Consider the following 24,337-nt stretch of genomic DNA (forward strand, 5'->3'; position numbering starts at 1 on the left):
TGAATCTCTTTAAATCATGCTTGATCTGCCTGTACTAGGTTTGCCTACCTGTCATAATTTCTGAGTCAATTCTAACACATATATTAAGGAGTACTAAGGGCTTATGCAAGCACAGACTAGGTTCTCTGCTTTATTTAGGAATAATTGCAATCACTCCTTCTCGGCTTGAGGGAGTGGTCTTGCCGTGGCTGGCTATGTAGTGGAAAAGAGCCTCACGTTTGGGGGTCATTATGATCAAGTGTGTCTTATAAAAGATTCTGATAAAGCCTTTCAGTCCTGGGCCTTCATTTTGCTTTAGAGTTTTAGCTGTTCGTTGAATCCTGTTGCTAATGACTGGGGCTTCTAGCATTTCTCTATTTTCCCTAGGCTTCAAGGGGAGATTAATTTGGTTTAGATGTTCTATTTGTCAAGAGTAGAGATGGCCACCTCTGGTATAAAGTGCTTTATAGAAGCTTCAGAACTGTTCTAGTGTATTTTTATTATTTAGAAGCAACTCACCTTTACTCAATTTGATCACTCTGATATATTGTTTCTTCTTCTTTCACCACAATTTTCTAGTTAGATGTGATTCAACACAGGTCTCAGATATATTCAAATGCTTCCTAAAGTGCTTCTTCACTGATGTTGATGAGTATTCATTTATATTAAAAGAAACAAGGGAGACCCAGTGTTACAAAGGAACCAGTCTTAAGGGGCACTCTTAGCATATCACCCGCAAAAAACAAGGACTGAAACCACACAATAAGCCAATTGACTGGATTTGGGTGTCAGGGAATTGCACAGACCAAGATCACAGAAATGAATCTCACCCACAGATAGCACCACTTCTGGTCAACAAGTCTGTCAATGCCCATGGAACATCAATGGCCTGCTGAGCAAAGTGGATGACCGAGAGCTGCAGGGCTAATTAAGATAATTTTAGGTGATCCTGCAGCAGGAACCTTGGGTAGAGGAATCACCATCAGTTGCAGACTGCATTACCTTTTCCGTACCCGCAACAAAGGAGTAGCACTATGGTCGTCATAGTGAAGGTCTGGAAATATATATCTCAGCCTCATTCAAAGGAGAGTGCAAGTCCACAATATGCCCAGGCCTTCATATACTCTGCACCTCTTTTACTTGGGAAGTATCACAAATTCCCCTGGCAATAGTAAACATACATATGCCACTGATAGCAAAGGGGAAATGCAAAGTAACAGAGTACCTGAAAACCGAGCCCGTGGAGCTTTTGAATGGACTGAATCCAATGGAATTATTCCTCTAAGGGGATTTCAATATGGACATGTTGGGCACCACACCAAAGAATGAGATTCTGGCACCCCAAAATACATACTGGATAATCCAAACTCAAAGTAAATGAGCATCTTCCCGTCCAGACAAAAAGGGCTTAAAACTTGTTAATGAACTAGAACATCTTAACCTCAGAGTAGTTAATGGCTGCTTTCCATCTGACAGCCCACCAGCAGTTTCTTACCACAGTCTTACACGCAGCTACCTTATAGACTTCACAATACTAATATCCTCTGTGTTTCACCTTGTTGATAGTTTAGGTATAGCAGCAATAGGGGAAAGCCATCATTGACCACAAAACTGGGCCTAATTATTAACCCTGGCCACAACACGCTAGTTGTTGAAACACATGCTTCAGTTTACACTGTTAACAACAAAAGAATAAAATGGTCAATTGGCTTAGCCCACAATCTCTGAGAGCTTGCTAAGATAACATTTTGAAAATGCCTAATTGTAGGTGAGGATGTCCCAACAAACTGGGAACAGTTCACGAAGAAGCTTGCTAGACAACATAATGTGCCAGTGTTGGACCTCAGTCAATAACATGGAGTCACAAAGACCACAGTCTCCTGCAAACTAAGAGGCCTAAAACACAAGGCAAATCGAGCACTAAGGGCATCCCAAAAAGCACTTAGGAATAAATCCCTTAAAGCTAAAATAGCAAAAGCGAGAGTAGGTGGCGGTTAAGGAGAGAACTCAAAGACAAATTCTGGGCCAGGCTGTTATATGATATCAAAACTAGCAGGCATGAGAGATTCTGGGAGACCATGAACACGTCAAATGGCTTGACAAAATCCATCACAATTTTAAATATATAGGAAGAGCACTGGCCTGAGTTTTTGTCGAATCACTACATCTGTTCCTCAACAATGAACAAAGGACAGCTGATCACCCTATGTGGTGTTGCGCTTCAATAGTACCAAAGGCCTCTCAGAAGGACCATCCAGGGAAACAAGCAGGGCCCAACTCAAGCTAATAAAGGTCAATAACAAACATAGAAAAAAACAGTCCTATGAAGCTGCAGAGATCATTAAAAACATACTGCAAAGGGTAGCCGAGAAGGAGCGCCAGAACGGCATTCCCACTGTGATCTTCAAAGAGAACTAGGAGTCTTGGTGCGGAGAGCATGGAGCCAGTCTTAGCATTACAAAAGCAAGACTCATGGAAGGGCTCGATTATCTCCCCCATTTACAAAGGAGGGGAGATCTCCGACCCCACTAACGTTTGGCTGATAGCCTCCTCGACATTGAATCAAAGTACTTTGAAGGGCTGCCTACTGGAGGAACTAAGGTCTTGGGTCGCAAAACAGCAAATAACCCCCACAACCACACAAGCATTTCTAAATGTATATGCACAACCACAAACATGTTAGCCCTTTCATAGCTAACTGACCAAAGCAAGCATAATCATCAGTCGCTCTTCCTTTACTTTATTGCCTACTAAGCATCCTTTGGCCTTGTGGATCAAGGGAAGCTAATTAGCTGGAACATCCCCCAGGGCCTGCTACAAGCCCGAATCCCCTCTACACAGACATATGGGTCAGGATAAAGTTGGGGAGTGGCTCCACCAGTCAAGGCAGGGGTGTATGCCCATTCCTATTATTTTCAATATGCTTTTGCCAGACTTACCACCAATCTTAGACAAGGTCAATGCACATGTACCAAAAAAAAGCAAATGTACATCTGCTAAGCCCGATGTACGGCGATTACCTGGTTTTGATCAGCTACACAAAGATTAGCCTCCAAAGATTCTTGAATGCCATGTCAGCCTACTCAATGAAGAACTTAATGGAAATAAACCTTGAAAAAAACAAAAACCCTGGTTATAGGGAAGCAAACTACTAGCTCCATGACCATGATACCTGGAAACAGCAAAACTTGATTCAACCACTGAATACAAATATCTTGGATTGCTGTTCGATAAACTCAGGTCTTTTAAGCAGCACAAAACCTGCCTGCTTTTGAAAGCCAATTCCTACCTGATGGCATTTCAACAACTTAGAGCTTGCCGGACCATCGCTTACACCCCTCCTGGAATTAATCCAGACAAAATTGGTACCAACATTTGCGTACAGTATGGAGGCCTTAAGGAAGAAATGGCCTACTCCTGGACAAGATTATAACCAAAACGTTTAGGTCCCTATTCCATCTGCCTCGACAGATGTCACTTCTCCAGCTGAGGCTGGAATTCAACCTAACAGAACAACCCTTGGCCAGGCAAGGTGCCTACATTAAATGCGGTTTTAAAATACAAAATGTCAACATGCAGACTCTAAAATACCATCTGTGGCAGGAAATTAGCATGAGAGCCCACTCCCCAGCTACAGCCTACCTCACATTGTTATTGGCAACTCTTGGTTTAAATTTTCTTTGGGACACACAGATCAACTATCCTCAATTTAAAACTACAGTAATTAAACTAATTAAGTAGGCCCCACTGCTGACTGATAAACAAAAATCCTCCAAGCGACGCCACACCTGGGTGACAATAGCCAGCTACTCCGCGATGAAACCCCAACCATACCTCAACTCCCCGTTAACCTTTACATCAAAGGAAGGTTTCTAAAATACTGTTAAAAATGGGGTCTCTGCTCAGCAGTCAGTTTACACTCTGTACAAGCAGGGACCCTCACTCTAGTCAGGGCAAGGGAGATACACACCTAGGATAACCCCTGCTCACCCCCTTGGTAGCGTGACACAAGCAGTCAGGCTCATCTCAGAGGCAATGTGTAAAGTATTTGTACCAACACACACAGTAACACAGTGAACACACCACAAAAGGACTCAACACCAGTTTACAAACATAGGTAATATTTATCTGTGTAAAACAAGACCACAGCGACAAAAATCCAACATACACAAGCAAATTTATGCATTTTCAAAGATTAAACTTCAATATAGCGATTAGAAACACAAATGCTCCAATTTGGTGATATTACGACGTCGTGATGGAGTCGCTCTCAAAAATCTGATGCCAATGGCGCCGGTCATGGAGTCGCACAGGCCCTCAGGTACAGTATCTTGTGGAAATGTGGAAACAGGCTGGTGCACAGAGTCGGGGATCGAGGCGTCGCTGGATCCGGTGTGGCATTGGTTACGGTGCTGCAGAATGAAGAAGCAGAGGCGTTGGTGCGAGCCGCCGGGTCCTTGCTGTGGAGTATGGAGATGAGGTGGCGCACTTCCGGCGGGATCGATTTCTGGCAGTCACAATGTGGTGCGGCATCCTCACGGGGTCTTGGTCACACCACGAGGCTACAGGTGCTGCGGCGGAGTCGAGTGTCACGGACATCGGTGACACAGCACTTCGGAACTCACAAAGTTGTGGACTTAAGCGAGGCTGCAGCGGCGTTGGGCCTGTGGGATCATTGCACTCTAGCAGGGATCACAGCTTCAGTTGCAGGCAGCTTCGCAGGATTCGGCAGTGGTGTCAGTCCGGGCGTCGTCCAAGGTCAGTGCACTTGGTTTTCTTGGTTTTTCACCAGCTTTCACTCCCAAGGGCCCAGAAACTGGAATAGGTACCACCTGGCGAGTTAGAGTCAACAGCAAGTGAACCAAGAGGCTGGTAGGTGAAGTCTTTGCTGTACTTGAGACTTTTTAGCAGAAGGCAAGCTCAGTCCAAGCCATTGGAGAAACTTCACAAGCAGGATACACAGCAAAGCCCAGTCTTTGCCCTCTCTAAGGCAGAAGCATCAACTTCAGGCCAACCCAGCAAAGCACGCACAGCAAAGGGGCAGTACTCCTCCAGCTCTTCCTCTCTTCTCCTTGGCAGAGGTTCCTCTTGATCCAGAAGTGTTCTAAAAATCTGGGGTTTTGGGTCAATTAGTTATACTCCTTTCTGCCTTGGAAATACGCAACTTCAAAGGAAAATCTCTGTTGCTGACAAGATCCTACCTTGCCCAGGCCTGGCCCCAGACACACACCAGGGGGTTGGAGACTGCATTATGTGAGGACAGGCACAACCCTTTCAGGTGTAAGTGTCAGCTCCTCCCTCCCCACTAGCCCAGATGACCCATCAAAATATACAGGCTACACCCCGGCTCCTTTTGTGTCACTGTCTAGTGGAGATTCAAAAACAGCCCAACTGTCAGTCGGACCCAGACATCGAATACACAAGCAGGCAGAGGCACAGAATGGTTAAGCAAGAAAATACACACTTTCTAAAAGTGGCATTTTCAAACTGACAATCCAAAAACCAACTTTGTCATATGATATATATTTAAATTGTGAGTTCAGAGACCCCAAACTCCATATCTCTGCCTGCTCCCAATGGGAAACTGAACTTAAAAGATATATAAAGGCAGTCCCTGTATGTTAACCTATGGGAGAGATAGGCTTTGCAACAGTGAAAAACGAATTTAGCAGTATTTCACTCTCAGGACATGTAAAACGCATCAGTACATGTCCTACCTTTAACATACACTGCACCCTGCCCATGGGGCTACCTAGGGCCTACCTCATTGGTGCCTTACATGTACAAAAAGGGAAGGTTTTGACCTGTCAAGTGGGTACACTTGCCAGGTCTAATTGGCAGTTCAGGACTGCACACACAGTCACTGCAGTGGCAGGTCTGAGCCATGTTTAGAAGGCTACTCAGGTGGGTGGCACAATCAGTGCTGCCGGCCCACTAGTAGCTTTTGATTTAGAGACCTTGGGCACCTCTTGTGCACTTTTCTAGGGACTTGCTGTGTAAATCAAATATGCCAATCTTGGAAAAGCCAATTACACATATAATTTACACAAAGCATATGCACTTTAGCATTGGTTACCAGTGATAAAGTGCCTAGAGTCATAAAGCCAACAAAAACTGGTCAGAAAAAATAAAAGGAAGGAGGCAAAAAGTTTGGGGATGACTCTGCAAAAAGGGGCAGGTCCAACAAATCCTGATTGGGGTGCCTTCTCTCTCTTCTACATCTGCCACCATGACAGGGTCCTGAAACAATGCTCCACATAATTTGCGTATGTAAATCCACACTGAAACATCGCAAAATCAGACTAAAAGCAATGTTCAACAGCAGAGGCTGTGCTATGGTAGACAGGCCATTATAGCCTGTTTCATATCAATGGGGACACAGCTGAACTGAGGGCTAGTGAAATGCCTAATGAGAGTTGAGTAAAAACTTGAAAAAAAAGATTTTGAGACCAAGGCCTAGGAAATAATGTGCAATAAAAACATTGAGGATCCAAACTCACTGTGTACAGATAGATGAGTAAGTCCACTTTACTGTATTTTGTAGTCTTAACATAGCATTGTATAGGCATTCACTCCACTCTCCCCTTCTTTGGCTACATTCTTCTGAGGCACCTGACAACGCAGCAGCGGTAGGACACCATGCACAAGTGTGCCGAGGTTCCGTTCCCAGCCCTCTCCACCAGCCCCCAATGAAGGAATTTGAAAGCCAAACTGTGTCTGGTCAGTATTGCTGCTGCGGAGCTCCGTCACTTTAATAAACTGCCTTTTTGCTGAAATTTGCACGGAGACGATCACAGTCAGTTCTAAGACCCCTGCACAATCGCACAGTTAAGCTTATATTTTAAGCCCTTCACTGCCAGGCCTTTTCCCCCTCCTGTGCCAGGCCTTTTATTGCCTATTTGGAATAGGTCTCGCTTAGGCCCTCATAACTTTTTGTCCACATAAGCTACCCTCGCCAAATGTGCGTCCTTTTTTTCCAACATCCTAGGGATTCTAGAGGTACCCAGACTTTGTGGGTTCCCCTGAAGGAGGCCAAGAAATTAGCCAAAATACAATGAAAACTTTGTTGTTTTATAAAAAATTGGAAAAAAGGGCTGCAGAAGAAGGCTTGTGTTTTTTCCCCTGAAAATGGCATAAACAAAGGGTTTGCAGTGCTAAAATCACCAGCTTCCCAGCTTTCAGGATCAGGCAGACTTGAATCAGAAAACCCACTTTTTCAACACAATTGTGGCATTTTACTGGGACATACCCCATTTTTACGATTTTGTGTGCTTTCAGCCTCCTTCCAGTCAGTGACAACAATGGGTGTGAAACCAATGCTGGATCCCAGAAACCTAAACATTTCAGAAAAGGAGACAAAATTCTGAATTCAGCAATGGGTCATATGTGTAGATCCTACAAGGGTTTCTTGCAGAAAATAACAACTGAAATAAAAAAATATTGAAATTGAGGTGAAAAAAACAGCCATTTTTCTCTACGTTTTACTCTGTAACTTTTTCCTGCAATGTCAGATTTTTGAAAGCAATAAACTGTTACGTCCGCTGGACTCTTCTCGTTGCAGGGATATATCGGGATTGTAGGTTCATTGTAAGGAAATGCCTCCTTGGCATGGTTACCCCCTGACTTTTTGCCTTTGATGATGCCAAGTTATGATTTGAAAGTGTGCTGAGGCCTGCTAACCAGGCCCCAGCACCAGTGTTCTTTCCCCAAACTGTACCTTTGTCTCCACAATTGGCACACCTATGGCACCCAGGTAAGTCCCTTGTAACTGGTACCCCTGGTACCAAGGGCCCTGATGCCATGGAAGGTCTCTAAGGGCTGCAGCATGTCTTATGCCACCCTAGGGACCCCTCACTTAGCACAGACACACTGTTTGCCAGCTTGCGTGTGCTGGTGGGAAGAAAATGACTAAGTCGACATGGCACTCCCCTCAGGGTGCCATGCCAACCTCACACTGCCTATGGCATAGATAAGTCACCCCTCTAGCAGGCCTTACAGCCCTAAGGCAGGGTGCACTATACCACAGGTGAGGGCATAGGTGCATGACCACTATGCCCCTACAGTGTCTAAGAAAAACCTTAGACATTGTAAGTGCAGGGTAGCCATAAGAGTATATGGTCTGGGAGTCTGTCAAACACGAACTCCACAGCACCATAATGGCTGCACTGAAAACTGTGAAGTTTGGTATCAAACTTCTCAGCACAATAAATGCACACTGATGCCAGTGTGCACTTTATTGTAAAAATACACCCAGAGGGCATCTTAGAGATGCCCCCTGAAAACATACCCGACTTCCAGTGTGGGCTGACTAGTTTTTCCAGCCTGCCACACACCAGTCATGTTGCTGGCCACATGGGGAGAGTGCCTTTGTCACTCTGTGGCCAGGAACAAAGCCTGTACTGGGTGGAGGTGCTTCTCACCTCCCCCTGCAGGAACGGTAACACCTGGCGGTGAGCCTCAAAGGCTCACCCCCTTTGTTACAGCGCCACAGGGCATCCCAGCTAATGGAGATGCCCGCCCCTCCGGCCACTGCCCCACTTTTGGTGGCAAGGCTGGAGGAGATAATGAGAATAAAAGGAGGAGTCACTCCCCAGTCAGGACAGCCCCTAAGGTGTCCTGAGCTGAGGTGACTCTGACTTTTAGAAATCCTCCATCTTGTAGATGGAGGATTCCCCCAATAGGATTAGGGATGTGACCCCCTCCCCATCCGGAGGAGGCACAAAGAGGGTGTAGCCACCCTCAGGGCTAGTAGCCATTGGCTACTAACCTCCCAGACCTAAACACACCCATACATTGAGTATTTAGGGCCCCCCAGAACCGAGGAAGATAGATTCCTGCAACCTGAAGACGAAGAAGGACTGCTGACCTGAAGCCCTGCAGAGAAGACAGAGACACCAACTGCTCTGGCCCCAGCCCTACCAGCCTGTCTCCCCACTTCAAGAAAAACTGCAACAGCGACGCATCCCCCAGGGTCCAGCAACCTCTGAAGCCTCAGAGGACTACCCTGCATCTAAAAGGACCAAGAAGCTCCCTGTTCAACAAACGTGCAACTTTGCAACAAAGAAGCAACTTTTAAAGACCACACGTTTCCTGCCGGAAGCGTGAGACTTTCCACTCTGCATCCGACGCCCCCGGCTCGACCTGTGGAAAACTAACACTTCAGGGAGGACTCCCCAGCGACTGCGAGCCCGTGAGCCCAGAGTTGACCCCCCCTGAGCCCCCAGAGCGACGCCTGCAGAGGAAATCCAGAGGCTCCCCCTGACCGCGACTGCCTGCTTCAAGGAACCCGACACCTGGAAATCACACTGCACACGCAGCCCCCAGGACCTGAAGGAACCGAACTCCAGTTCAGGAGCGACCCCCAGGCGACACTCTGCCTAGGCCAGGTGGTGGCTACCCTGAGGACCCCCCCCTGTGCCTGCTTGCATCGTTGAAGAGACCCCCGGGTCTCCCCATTGAATCCTACTGAAAACCCGACACCTGTTTGCACTCTGCACCCAGCCGCTCCAGTGCAGCTGAGGGTGTACTTTCTGTGCTTGCTTGTGTCCCCCCTGGTGCCCTACAAAACCCCCCTAGTCTGCCCTCCGAAGTCGCGGGTACTTACCTGCTGGCAGACTGGAACCGGGGCACCCCTACTTCCATTGAAGTCTACGTGTTTTAGGTACCACTTTGACCTCTGCACCTGACCGGCCCTGAGCTGCTGGTGTGGTAACTTTGGGGTTGCCTTGAACCCCCAACGGTGGGCTACCCTGGACCCAACTTTGAACCCTGTAAGTGTTGTACTTACCTGTGAACCTAACATTTACTTACCTCCCCCAGGAACTGTTGATTTTGTAGTGTCCACTTTCAAATTAGCGTTATTGCAATTTTTGCCAAAACTGTACATGCTATTGTGATAATTCAAAGTTCCTAAGATACCTGAGTGAAATACCTTTCATTTAAAGTACTGTTTGTAAATCTTGAACCTGTGGTTCTTAAAATAAACTAAGAAAATATATTTTTCTATATAAAAACCTATAGGCCTGGAATTGTCTTTGAGTGTATGTTCCTCATTTATTGCCTGTGTGTGTACAACAAATGCTTAACACTACTCTCTGATACTGCTCGACCACACTACCACAAAATAGAGCATTAGGATTATCTCTTTTTGCCACTATCTTACCTCTAAGGGGAACCCTTGGACTCTGTGCATGCTATTTCTTACTTTGAAATAGTACATACAGAGCCATCTTCCTACATTCATCAAGAACCCTAGGTACCCAGAGCCAATAAATGAGCTGCACCTTGCAGTGGGTTTTCATTCTATACCAGGTATACAGCAATTCATTTGCTGAAATATAAAGAGTCAAAATTAGGTATCAAGAAAACCTTTGTATTTCCAAAATGGGCACAAGATAAGGTGTCGAAGAGAGGGTTATTTGCACATCTCTGAATTCTGGGGTGCCCATACTAGCATGTGAATTACAGGGCATTTCTCAAATAGACGTCTTTTTTACACACTGTCATATTTGGAAGGAAAAAAATTAGAGAAAGACAAGGGGCAATAACTCTTGTTTTGCTATTCTATGTTCCCCCAAGTCTCCCGATAAAAATGGTACTCACTTGTGCGGGTAGGCCTAGCGATCGCGACAGGAAATGCCGCAAAACACAACGTGGACACATCCCATTTTTTGACAGAACACAGAGGTGTTTTTTGCAAAGTGCCTACCTGTGGATTTTGGCCTCTAGCTCAGCCGGCACCTAGGGAAACCTACCAAGCCTGTTCATTTTTTAAAACTAGAGACCTAGGGGAATCCAGGACAGGGTGACTTGTGGGGCTCTCACCAGGTTCTGTTACCCAGAATGCTTTGCAAACCTAAAAATTTGGCTAAAAAAACACTTTTTCCTCACATTTCGTGACAGAGAGTTCTGGAATCTGAGAGGAGCCACAAATTTCCTTCCACCCAGCGATCCCCCAAGTCTCCCGATACAAATGGTGCCTCACTTGTGTGGGTAGGCATAGTGCCCACGACAGGAAATGATCCAAAACACAACGTGGACACATCACATTTTTCTACAGAAAACAGAGGTGTTTTTTGCAAAGTGCCTACCTGTGGATTTTGGCCTCTAGCTCAGCCGGCACCTAGGGAAAACTACCAAACCTGTGCATTTCTGAAAACTAGATACCTAGGGGAATCCAAGACGGGGTCACTTGTGGGGCTCTCACCAGGGTCTGTTACACAGAATCCTTTGCAAACCTCAAAATGTGGCTAAAAGAAAACACCTTTTCCTCACATTTCAGTGACAGAGAGTTCTGGAATCTGAAAGGAGCCAACAAATTTCCTTCCACCCAGCGTTCCCCCAAGTCTCTCGATAAAAATGGTACCTCACTTGTGTGGGTAGGCATAGTGCCCGCAACAGGAAATGCTCCAAAACACAACGTGGACACATCACATTTTTCTACAGAAAACAGAGGTGTTTTTTGCAAAGTGCCTACCTGTGGATTTTGGCCTCTAGCTCAGCCGGCACCTAGGGAAATCTACCAAACCTGCACATATTTGAAAACTAGACACCTAGGGGAATCCAAGATGGGGTGACTTGTGGGGCTCTCACCAGGTTCTGTTACCCAGAATCCTTTGCAAATATCAAAATTTGGCCAAAGAAACTCTTTTTACTCACATTTCGGTGACAGAAAGTTCTGGAATCGGAGAGGATCCACAAATTTCCTTCCACCCAGTGTTCCCCCAAGTCTTCCGATAAGAATGGTACCTCACTTGTGTGGGTAGGCCCAGTGCCTGCTAAAGGAAATGCCCCAAAACACTATCTGGACACATCAAAATGATCAAAACTAGCTGTTTTTGCGGGGGCACCTGCGTTTTTGGTCCTGGGCTCAGCAGCCATACAGGGAAACCCACCAAACCCAGACATTTCTGAAAACTTGACACCCGAGGGAGTCCAGGGAGGTGTGACTTGCGTGGATACCCCGGTGTTTTCTTACCCAGAATCCTCAGCAAACCTCAAATTTAGCCAAAACAATCACATTTTTCCCACCTTTCTCTGTGGGATCACCGCACGGGGACAAACTTCCTACCCCCCAACGTTCCCCTCAGTCTCCCGGTAAAAATTATACCTCACTTGTGTAGGTGGGCCAAGTGCCTGTGACAGGGAAGAGCCAAAAACATGTAAAAATTGAGGGGGAACCAAAGCGGGTCCAAAAGGGCAGTTTGGAAAAAAACATTTTTAGGCGGACAAGTGGGGCAGAATTTCTATCGGTATAGATGAGACAATGCTGTGTGGTAGGAATTTTGTGGATTCCTGCAGATTCCAGTGGGTTCCATCACAAAAATGGTGTGGGGTGCATGTGAAGCACATCACCCTGGACTCACCCAGATGTTTAGTTTTCAAATGTGTCTAGGTCTTGTGGATTTTTCTACATGGCAGCGTCCCAAAGTCCAAAAAGTGCAGCCCTCACCATTCCAAGTGGGACGATTGTGAGAGTTAGCCAAGCTCTCATGGCCCAAATGTAAAACCAAAACCCCAAATAATCAAATGTCCACTTGCTTGCCATGGGATAAGATGTTTTAGTTTGTGGGGGAGAGATGAAAGACTGTTACCCCCTTCAGTTGGGGTGGGGGCATAACCATGCCCATACTGGTTGGTAGCCACCACCCCACTATATATATATATATATTTATTTTAATTCCCTGGCATTTAGTAGACTTCCTGCCCCCCCTCCCCAGGGTGTGAATCGGGGGTAACTGCCCCACCTGGGCAGAACAACTTTGGCCCCATTCATTTGCGGTGGGGGTATGGCCATACCCCCACCCTCTTATTTTGAAATAAAATCTTCCCTGGTCTCTGGTGGGCTTTCTGTCCCCCTTGGGGGAAGATGGGCCTTCTAAAAATAAGCCGATTTGCCCCCAAGGAGGGCAGATATGGCCAACAGTAATGTGCCCCCATGGGGAGCGACCCTTGCCCAAGGGGCTGCCCCCCCCAAACAAAACACACACACCAATCCCTGGTGCCTAAGTGGTTTCTGCCCCCGGGGGCATATCGGCCTAATAGAAATAGGGCGATCTGCCCCCAAGGGGAGCAGAAATGACCTAAAATAAATTTGCCTCCGAAGGGGAGCGACCCTTACCTAAGGGTATCGCTCCCCTTGCGTGAAATTGGCGCAAACAAAAAATCCCTGGTGCCTAGTGGATTCTGCCCCCCTCGGAGGCAGATCGGCCTAATAAAAATAGGCAGGGCAGAAATGGCCTAAAATAAATTTGCCCCCCAGGGGAACGACCCTTGGCTAAGAAGTCGCTCCCCTTGCATGAAATTTTCACAAAAAAAAATAATCCCTGGTGTCTAGTGGTTTCTGCCCCCCCGGGGGCAGATCGGCCTATTAAAAATAGGCCGATCTGCGCCCAAGGGGGGCAGAAATGGCCCAAAGATAATTTTGCCCCCAGGGGAGTGACCCTTGCCTAAGGGGTCGCTCCCCACATATAAAAAAATAAAACAAAAAAATGGCCTAAAACAGATTTGCCCCACCCCCGGAGAGCGACCCTTGCCTAAGGGGTCGCTCCCCTGAAGTGAAACTGACAAAAAAAAAATCCCTGGTGTCTAGTGGTGTCTGCCCCCCTTGGGGGCAGATTAGCCTAATAGAAATAGGCCGATCTGCCCCCAAGGGGGGCAGAAACGGCCAAGAATTAATTTTGCCCCCAGGGGAGCGACCCTTGCCTAAGCGGTCACTCCCCACATATATCAAACAAAAAAAAATACCTAGTGTCTAGGGGGTTTCTGCCCCCCCTGGGGACCGATCGGCCTAATTGTAGGGGGCAGAAACAGCCCAAAAACAAATTGCTCCCCTGGAGAGTGGCCCTTTGCCCAAGGGGCCGCTCTCCTTATGAAGTAAATAAAAACAAAACAAAAAATCCCTGGTGTCTAGTGGCATTTCTGCTGCCCAATCGAGAAATGCTCAGAGAAGCCTGAAAGGAGAGGAAAGGCCTTTCCTCTCCTTTCAGACTTCTCTGCCACCTCCAAGTGAACGGAGGAGAAATGCTTTGCATTTCTCCTTCGATCCGGCGCTGGAAGCTCAGCTTCCAGCGCCGGAGGGAAGGCCTCCGATGAGGTCAGCACGCAAAAGCGCGCTGATGTCATCAGACGCCACAGAGGGGTCACGGGGGTGGGGTGGAAGAGGAAGCGATTCCCCTTCCATCCCTGCCCAGGGAGGGGGCGGCCTGGCCATCGGGGGGAGCGGGGACCCATAGCAAGATGGGGTGATCTCGTCCTCGGCACCGGGGAACCGGCGCCGAGGAGGAGATCACCTCCTCCTGGGCACCCAAGTGGTTAGTGAGCACACACAGCACTTTATTCTATGTCAGGACCGGAGGCGAGGATCATGCCTTGCTTTCTCCACTTTATTTAATGAGCAGCCAAGAAACCAATACAAAACTATAAGTCTCATAAACAGTTGGGACAAATGAGTACAGTGTCAACCAATGAACAGTAGGAATTTTGTCCAATGAACAGAAGGCAGTCCATAATAGTCCCTTCTTTGTGTCCCATCTTCCTCTTTCTTCGCTGCTCGCAGCCGAGATAAGTCGTTTTTTATTACTCTCAAACTTCTGTCATTATTTTCATTGTGAATTATGGTTATGCTGTTGTATTTTTATATTAATTGCTTTTAACTACTCGTGGGAGCGTTTTTCGCCCCTTCGCGAGCGCTTTTTTGTTCTGTGCACGTATCTTCCCGACAACCACCAGAAGGCGCTTGTCGGGAAGGTAACCTTGACAACGAACACTGAGGAGACACACTGAGCAGTACCCGCGTATTCCCTTTTCTCCTCAGAGCGGAGCGAGGGTGTTCTCCTCAACGCGTTCGTTCGTTTGCTTCAAAAACAAAACGGAGTTTACTCTGCCTGGAGAGCGACGCCCTGCTGGGTCTATAATTCAAACAAAATTTACTATTTAAAGAAAGGCTTTGAAGCCCCTTGCACAGGGGTCGGTATTTTAACCATATATTTTTCTTTATATTTAACCCTTGGGTTATTACACTGCCTTTTGGGACATTCTCTCAGGCAAGCAACTAAGGTTGGTATTAAATCCTTTAAATTCATTTTTGTGCACTGGGGTGTTGTTGTCCCTGGCTTTAGCCTCTCGCATTTGAGTGCATAACACTCTTCTCTCTATCAGCTGACGCCCAGCTGTATATATATATATATATATATATATATATATATATATATATATATATATATATATATATAATTTGTATTATATATTTTAAAAAAATTATAAAGAAAGAAGGAACTTCTTAAAATATTTTACTATTTAATATTATTCTTTATTCTTTCTATATTTTCTAATATGGATATGGATCCTAATGAGGAGAAGGAATTTTTTGATGCGGTGGACACGTCCATTTATAGGGCCATCTCTGCTGCAATTGGTCCCCTTGAGGACAGACTATCGCAACAGATAGCGTGCGAATGCGCAAAATTTTCATCCCCACCTGTTATCCTTCCGCTCCTCCTGCCTCCAACGATACCTTTGGGGACGCGCCTCCAGCTAAGCATCCTCGTGAATTGGGTATTGATGTGGACCCCTTTGACGAAGTTAGGAATTCTTTAGTTTCTCCTTCGGATCCTTAATTTCCTCTACTTTCCTCAAGGCCGCTGTCACCAACTCTCCCTAACAGTGATTCGTCTGGGGATCAAGAAGCAGACGCCAGTCCATCCAGGTCTTGGTTTCCCTCTGTCTCAGACATGTTGGATCCAGACAACATTATCCACCCTAGATCGTCTGAATGGGCGCCGTCTGACAAGGTGGCATCTTATGTTGCGGGACGTATAAGGAAACCGCTGAAGATAGACTCTCGTAATAGTCTTCAGGCAGAGTGTCCATGCCCATCTTTGGCGGACAAGGTAGCCATCACTCCAGAATTAGACCCCAGGATGTCTCCCTTTCTTCAAAAATGTATAAAGAACCCTAAGAAAGGAATTGATAGGTCTTGGAGAGCATGTCAAGACAAACTTCTTGATGTCTTGGGACCTTTGACAAAGATTTTGGACACGGCAGAAGATGCTAAATCTTCTGGCACTATAGTTTCTCCTGAGGTTCTCTCAGGCTGGGCACAACGCGCTATCATTTTTTTGGGAAATGCTAATTGTGCCCTTTCCACTGAACGCCAACGTTCTTTATTAATTAAAGTGGACCCCAAACTGGGGGATCTGGGTGATTCTGAAGCAGGTCCGGTAGCGCAAGGGGGTTTGTTTGGTGAACCCTTCATAAAGGAGATGGGGAAGTTTGTCAATACTTTCACATCCCTGGACAAGGCACACTCCTCAATGAAAAAGGTTTTTCCTACTCATATTTTCCAGGGGGCCGGTCGAGGAAGGGGCAGCTCGTCCGGCCGCTTACAATTAACCAACTCCTTCAGGGGGCAAGGCTCCAGGCAGACACAGTTCCAAGATCACAACCGCTTTGCCAACTTCTACCCGACAAGGGCCAGACGCTTCAGACATCGTGGTGGCAGAGGATCTTCAGCAACAGCCTCTTATGGTAAGGGTTCTCCCTTCTTCCCTTCTAAAAGTAGGGGGTCGTTTGGCGAATTTTATCCACGAATGGAATCAAATTACACAGGATGCATAGGTCTTACAAACAATTCAAGGTTTCCATATAGAATTTGTGGGAACTCCCACACAGTTTTCGCTTCCAAAGCCCCTATTGTTCTCTTTGCAGGACTCCCTTTTAGTAGACACCGAAATTTAATACTTATTGCACAAACAGGCCAGCTGTCCAACAACCCCACATCCGAGGGGTTTCATAAGCAATATCTTCCTAGTGGACAAAACAGATGGCGGTCTTCGACCGGTCATCAATCTAAAAGAGTTCAACGAGTGGCTTGTGTATCGCCACTTCAAAATGGAAGGAACCCACTTCTTCGAGATGTCTTGCGCCCTCTAGATTGGATGGCTTGTCTCGATTTAAAAGACGCCTACCTCACCATTCCTGTCTTTGCACCCCACAGACGTTTTCTTCAGTTTTTCTGGGGCAATCAAACTTTTGAGTTCACTACCCTTCTGTTCGGTCTTTCCTCGGCTCTGTGGTGCTTCACCAAGGTTCTCAAACCGGTGGTGGAACATCTCAGAGCTCAGGGAATTCGGTTAATTGTTTACCTCAACAATATTTTACTTCTGGCCCAGTGTCCCAAACAACTTTCAACTCATCTACAGACAACTGTCAATTTGCTACAAGGCCTACGGTTGATCATAAACGAGGCCAAGTCCCTTTTAATCCTTTCTCAAAAACTGGTCTTTCTAGGTTTCACTATCGATTCGGTATCCGCGACTCTAAGCCTTCCTTCCAGCAAGATGATGAAAATACATCACGAACAACGTCGTACCTTGGTCAAACAAAAAGTCTCTCTGCGTCAGATTGCCCGCCTCATAGGACTTCTTTCCTCCTCTATTCAGGCAATTTTCCCGGGTCCACTGCATTACCGAGCTCTTCAGTGTCTCAAGGCAACTCACCTGCACAAACGCCTATAGTACTCTCAAAAAGTGACCCTTTCACAAGAGGCGGTAGAGGAAATTCGTTGGTGGCTTTCACATATGGGAGCCTGGAATGGCAGAGCTATTTTCGGCTCGGCTCCAGATTTGGTTATAGAGTCAGATGCCAGCAGAATAGGCTGGGGTGCTCGATGTGGCGATTTCTCTACTGGAGGGACGTGGTCACTACAAGAACAGAGCTTACATATAAATTGTCTCAAATTACTAGCTGGTTCATTTGCAGTCAAATGTTGGACCAAGGACTCTATCAAGTCGAACGTCCTCTTGAAGATGGACAATATTTCTGCGGTCCGATATATCAATCATCTCGGTGGCACTCGCTCCAAAGCACTTTCCAATCTGGCATCCAGTTTTTGGCAGTATTGCCTGGACCATCGGGTTTCTGTGACAGCACAGTATCTCCCGGGAAGCCAGAATCAGATTGCGGACTTTCATTCTCGACACCTCAGGGACTCCAGTCTATGGAAACTTCATCCGGAAGTGTTTTCCTCTCTGTCCCAACATTGGGGACCGTTTTCGATCAACCTCTTTGCTTCCAGGTTGGATCATCAGATTCCCAGATTCTTCAGTTGGAGGCCAGATCCGTTGTCAACAGCTACGGATGTATTTCTACAGGATTGGAGTCAGGAGAAAGCTTACGCTTTCCCTCCCTTTGCGATGATTACTCGAATATCCGCACAAGTGCGTCGCCAACTGGCGTCCATTGTGCTCACAACACCAATCTGGAGGTCTCAAGTGTGGTTTCCAGTTCTTCTGGAACTTTCTTGGGATTTTCCAATCTGACTCCCCCTGTTTCCCTCGCTTCTTCTCAGTATGGATGGTACACCTCATCAGATGGTCCTGGAGGGTTCTCTATCCTTGATGGCATGGCGGATTTCCGGGGACGTTGGTCGGTCTCAGGACTTTCACAAAAGGCTGAGGAATTACTATCCAAAGCATGGGACCCCAGCACATGTAAGCGTTACAGATCGCCGTGAGGAAGATAGTCCTGTTGGTGTTTGCAAAGGGGTTTTAATCCGGTGGAAACAGATATAGTTCATGTCCTTAACTTCCTTGCTGACCTTGCTTCCAAAGGTCTTGCTTATCGTTCTGTTAATACTTATCAATCCGCTATTTCAGCTGGACACGTAGTGGTCGATTGTTTCCCTGTGGGTGAACATAAACTGCTGTGTCGTCTTCTTCGGGGTATAAGACTTTCTTTACCTCCGGAATCCCAGTATTCTTTCCTTTGGGATGTTAATCAAGTTTTGAACCTCTTCCATTCTTGGCAACATAGTCACTATCTTTCCAGAAAGGAACTTTTGGCTAAGTTAGCCATGCTACTTTGTTTGGTTTCTTGTAGAAGGGTCTCTGATGTTCATGCTCTTGACATTTCCCATAGGTCTTTTTCTCCTTCAGGAGTCTCGTTTACAGTAGGTAGACGTACAAAAACTAATACCAGGGTTATCGCTTATCCGTCTTTTCCTGACGCTCCGAAACTATGCGTGGTACAATTTCTTAAAGCATACGAGGACATGTCCTCTGAACTCCGTCCTCCTGGTGAAGATCAACTCCTTATTTCATTACGTAAACCTCATAGAGCTGTTTCTTCTCCTGCCATTGCTCGCTGGGTTCGTTGGGTCATGCAGGAAGCGGGCATTGATCTTTCCCTTTTTGCTGCACATTCTACTCGTGGAGCTATGGCCTCTAAGGCATTCCACTTAGGTGCTCGTCTGGAAGACATCATGAATGCAGCAGACTGGTCGTCAGATTCTACCTTCAAAAGATTCTATTTAAAACCAGTCCTGAACATAGCACAGTTGGTTGTTGTAAGGAAATGCCTCCTTGGCATGGTTACCACCTGACTTTTTGCCTTTGCTGATGCCAAGTTATGATTTGAAAGTGTGCTAAGGCCTGCTAACCAGGCCCCAGCACCACTGTTCTTTCCCTAACCTGTACCTTTGTCTCCACAATTGGCACACCCTGGCATCCAGGTAAGTCCCTTGTAACTGGTACCCCTGGTACCAAGGGCCCTAATGCCAGGGAAAGTCTCTATAACGGCTGCAGCATGTTTTATGCCACCATGGGGACCCCTCACTCAGCACAGACACACTGCTTGCTAGCTTGTGTGTGCAGGTGGGGAGAAAATGACTAAGTCGACATGGCACCAGGGTGCCATGCCAACCTCACACTGCCCATGGCATAGATAAGTCACCCCTCTAGCAGGCCTTACAGCCCTAAGGCAGGGTGCACTATACCATAGGTGAGGGCATAGGTGCTTGAGCACTATGCCCCTACAGTGTCTAAGCAAAACCTTAGACATTGTAAGTGCAGGGTAGCCATAAGAGTATATGGTCTAGGAGTCTGTCAAACACGAACTCCACAGCACCATAATGGCTACACTGAAAACTGGGAAGTTTGGTATAAAACTTCTCAGCACAATAAATGCACATTGATGTCAGTGTACATTTTATTGTGAAATACACCCAGAGGGCATCTTAGAGATGCCCCCTGAAAACATACCCGACTTCCAGTGTGGGCTGACTAGTGCCTCAGACATGCTACTGGCCACATGGGGAGAGTGCCTTTGTCACTCTGTGGCTAGTAACAAAGCCTGTACTGGGTGGAGGTGCTTCTTACCTCCCCCTGCAGGAACTGTAACAGGCTCACCCCCTTTGTTACAGCGCCACAGGGCATTCCAGATAGTGGAGATGCCAGCCCCCTTCGGCAACGGCCCCACTTTTGGCGGCAAGGCCGGAGGAGATAATGAGAAAAACAAGGAGCAGTCACTGGCCAGTCAGGACAACCCCTAAGGTGTTCTGAGCTGAGGTGACTCTGACTTTTAGAAATCCTCCTTGCAGATGGTGGATTCCCCCAATAGGATTAGGGATGTGCCCCCCTCCCCTCAGGGAGGAGGCACAAAGAGGGTGTAGCCACCCTCAGGGCTAGTAGCCATTGGCTACTAACCCCCCAAGACCTAAACACACCCTTAAATTGAGTATTTAGGGGCCCCCAGAACCTAGGAAGATAGATTCCTGCAACCTGAAGACGAAGAAGGACTGCTGACCTGAAGCCCTGGCCTGTCTCCCCACTTCAAGAAAAACTGCAACAGCGACGCGTCCCCCAGGGTCCAGCGACCTCTGAAGCCTCAGAGGACTACTCTGCATCTAAAAGGACCAAGAAGCTCCCCGAGAAAAGCGTGACACTTTCCACTCTGCACCCAACACCCCCGACCTGCGGAGAAACAACACTACAGGGAGGACTCCCCGGCGATTGCGAGCCTGTGAGTAGCCAGAGTTGACCCCCCTGAGCCCCAACAGCGACGCCTGCAGAGGGAATCCAGAGGCTCCCCTTGACCGTGACTGCCTGCTTCAAAGAACCCGACGCCTGGTAAAGACACTGCACCCGCAGCCCCCAGGACCTGAAGGATCCGACCTCCAGTGCAGAAGCAACCCCCAGGTGGCCCTCTCCCTTGCCCAGGTGGTGGCTACCCCGAGGAGCCCCCCCTTGCCTGCCTGCTTCGCTGAAGAGACCCCTGGGTCTCCCATTGAAACCAATTGCAAACCCGATGCCTGTTTGCACTCTGCACCCGGCCGCCCCTGTGCCGCTGAGGGTGTACTTTTTGTGCTGACTTGTGTACCCGCCGGTGCCCTACAAAACCCCCCTGGTCTGCCCTCCGAAGTCACGGGTACTTACCTGCTGGCAGACTGGAACCGGGGCAGCCCCTTCTCCATTGAAGCCTATGCGTTTTGGGTACCACTTTGACCTCTGCACCTGACCGCCCCTGAGCTGCTGGTGTGGTAACTTTGGAGTTGCCCTGAACCCCCAATGGTGGGCTACCTTAGAACCAACTTTGAACCCTGTAGGTGTTTTACTTACCTGCAAAACTAACAAGTACTTACCTCCCCAGGAACTGTTGAATTTTGCAGTGTCCAATTTTAAAATAGCCTATTGCCATTTTTGCCAAAACTGTACATGCTATTGTGTTGATTCAAAGTTCTAAGATACCTGAGTGAAATACCTTTCATTTAAAGTATTGTTTGTAAATCTTGAACCTGTGGTTCTTAAAATAAACTAAGAAAATATATTTTTCTATATAAAAACTTATTGGCCTGGAATTGTCTTTGAGTGTGTGTTCCTCATTTATTGCCTATGTGTGTACAACAAATGCTTAACACTACCCTCTGATAAGCCTACTGCTTGACCACACTACCACAAAATAGAGCATTAGAATTATCTCTTTTTGCCACTATCTTACCTCTAAGGGGAACCCTTGGACTCTGTGCATGCTATTTCTCACTTTGAAATAGTGCATACAGAGCCAACTTCCTACATTGGGGGATCAGCGGTGGGGTACAAGACTTTGCATTTGCTGGACTACCCAGCCAGTACCTGATCACACGACTAAATTCCAAAAATTGTTATTAGAAACTGATTTTTGAAATTTTAGCAATTTTTCTAAATTTTTAAAAGTCCTGCTAGTGCCTTGTGTTAGTCCCTGTTAGCATTTCTTTTAAGTTTAAAAGTTTTGTAAAAGTTCTAGAGATCGTTTTAGATTCTTAAAAAGTATTCCAACTTTTAGAAACAAAGGCCCTCATTACAACCCTGGCGGTCGTGGTAAAACGGCGGTAAGACCGCAAACAGGCAGGCGGAAAAAAAAAAGGAATTATGACCGCGGCCCCATTCTGACCGCCATGGCGGTGAAGACTGCTGGGCTGGAGATTGCGGTCGTCCCTAGACCACCAATGGTATCAGGACCCTGCATACCGCCATGGATCACGGGTGGTTGGGAACCGCCATGAGATCCATGGCGGTAGGCACTATCAGTGCCAGGGGATACCTTCCCTGGTACTGATAGGGGTCTCCCCCACCCCCGCTACCCTCCACGAATCCTCCGCCCACACTCCCCACCCCCCAGTCACCCCCCAAATGTGGCACCAACCCCCTCCCCACCCCGACCCCAAACATGCACATAGACACACCCCTACACGCACACCCCCCTGAACATCCACATATACACACCCCTACACACACACATACACCCCGACAACACATACCCGCACACATACAGACATGCAAACCGTCCGACCCACACACATTTCCCATACACACAGCACCCCCCGCACACATACACTCACTCACTCACCCCATCTACACTCTCACACGCACACCCCCATGCACGCACACAACACACAACACCCCCCACCCCCTTTCCCTAACGGACGATCAACTTACCTTGTCCGTTGATCCTCCGGCACGGGACGGGATCCATGGGGGCAGCTCCGCCACCAGCACACCGTCACCAGAACACCGCCACGCCGAATCATGGGACATGATTCAGTGGGCGGTGTTTTGACGTGGCGGTGGAGGTTGAGCAACCTCCACTTTCCCGCCATCCGCCAGTATGGCTGCTGGCGGCTTTCCGACCGGAAAAGGACGTCTGGCTGCCAGCGGTCATAATACGTGGCGCGGAAGACCGCCACCACTGGCGGTCTTCATCACGGCAGTCTTGCGAAAAGACCGCCAAGGTGGTAATGACCCCCAAAATGTCTACAGAAGAGTTAGTGATGGAACTCAACCTCACCCCTTACCTGCATCTTAGGATGTCAGAGTTAAGGTCTCTCTGTAAAATCAAAAAGATAAAGACTGGTTCAAACCCTACCAAAGTACAGCTCCAGGAGCTCTTGGCAGAATTTGCTAAAAACAACCCCTCTAATGATGCCTTCACAGAGGGGGACACTAGTGAGTTGGAGGAACTCCCACCCCCAACCCTAGATAGGGAGACCAGGGTTCCTCCAACCCTGACTCCAAGTGTGATAGTCAAAGATGCTGCTTCTCTCACAGGAGAGTCCAGCAACTCTGGAAGCATTGAGGACAGCCTCAATGAAGATGACCTCCTGCTAGCCAGGATGGCCAAAAGACTGGCTTTGGAAAGACAGATCCTAGCCATAGAAAGGGAAAGACAAGAGATGGGCTTAGATCCCATCAATGGTGGCAGCAATATAAATAGGGTCAGAGATTCTCCTCCCTAAAGGGATTGTAACTAAATATGAAGATGGTGATGACATCACCAAATGGTTCACAGCTTTTGAGAGGGCTAGTGCAACCAGAAAAGTAAACAAATCTCACTGGGGTGCTCTCCTTTGGGAAATGTTCACTGGAAAGTGTAGGGATAGACTCCTCACACTCTCTGGAAAAGATGCAGAATCCTATCACCTCATGAAGGCTACCCTGATTGAGGGCTTTGGATTCTCAACTGAGGAGTACAGGATTAGGTTCAGGGAGCCAGACCTGGGTTGATTTTGTTGACTTCTCAGTCAAAACCCTGGATGGTTGGATTAATGGCAGTGGTGTAAATGATTATGATGGGCTGTACAATTTGTTTATGAAAGAATGCCTTTTAAGTAATTGTTTCATTGATAAACTGCATCAGCATCTGGTAGACCTAGGACCAATTTCTCCCCAAGAATTGGGAAAGAAGGCGGACCATTGGCTCTTGAAGGCCTTAGGTCAAGACTAGGGTGACCAAGACTTCCACAGGGGGTGACCAAAAGAAAGGAGTCACAAAGACTCCCCAGGGGAAGAGTGTTGAGACATCCAAGGGAAAAAGTAAAGAGTCTTCTACAGGGCCCCAAAAACCTACTCAGGAGGGAGGGTCCAAAGCCTCTTCACAATCCAATTTTGGGTACAATGGTAAAAACTTTGATCCCAAAAAGGTCTGGTGTCGTAGCTGTAATCAGCAGGGACACCAAACTGGAGACAAGGCCTGTCCCAAGAAAGGTTCCACTTCAAACCCTACTCCAGTTAGCACTGGAATAGCCAGTCTCCAGGTGGGATCAACA

The 24,337-nt window shown here is 47.3% G+C and overlaps 1 protein-coding gene across 1 annotated transcript in view; it reads right to left on the minus strand.

Annotated features, from left to right (window-relative positions):
* MPPED1 (metallophosphoesterase domain containing 1) overlaps positions 1–24,337 on the minus strand; it is a 716,237-nt gene that overhangs the window by 430,365 nt on the left and 261,535 nt on the right. The gene's annotated exons all lie outside the window — the stretch shown is intronic.

Source organism: Pleurodeles waltl, chromosome 4_1, assembly GCF_031143425.1.
Source record: "Pleurodeles waltl isolate 20211129_DDA chromosome 4_1, aPleWal1.hap1.20221129, whole genome shotgun sequence".
Taxonomy (NCBI): domain Eukaryota; kingdom Metazoa; phylum Chordata; class Amphibia; order Caudata; family Salamandridae; genus Pleurodeles; species Pleurodeles waltl.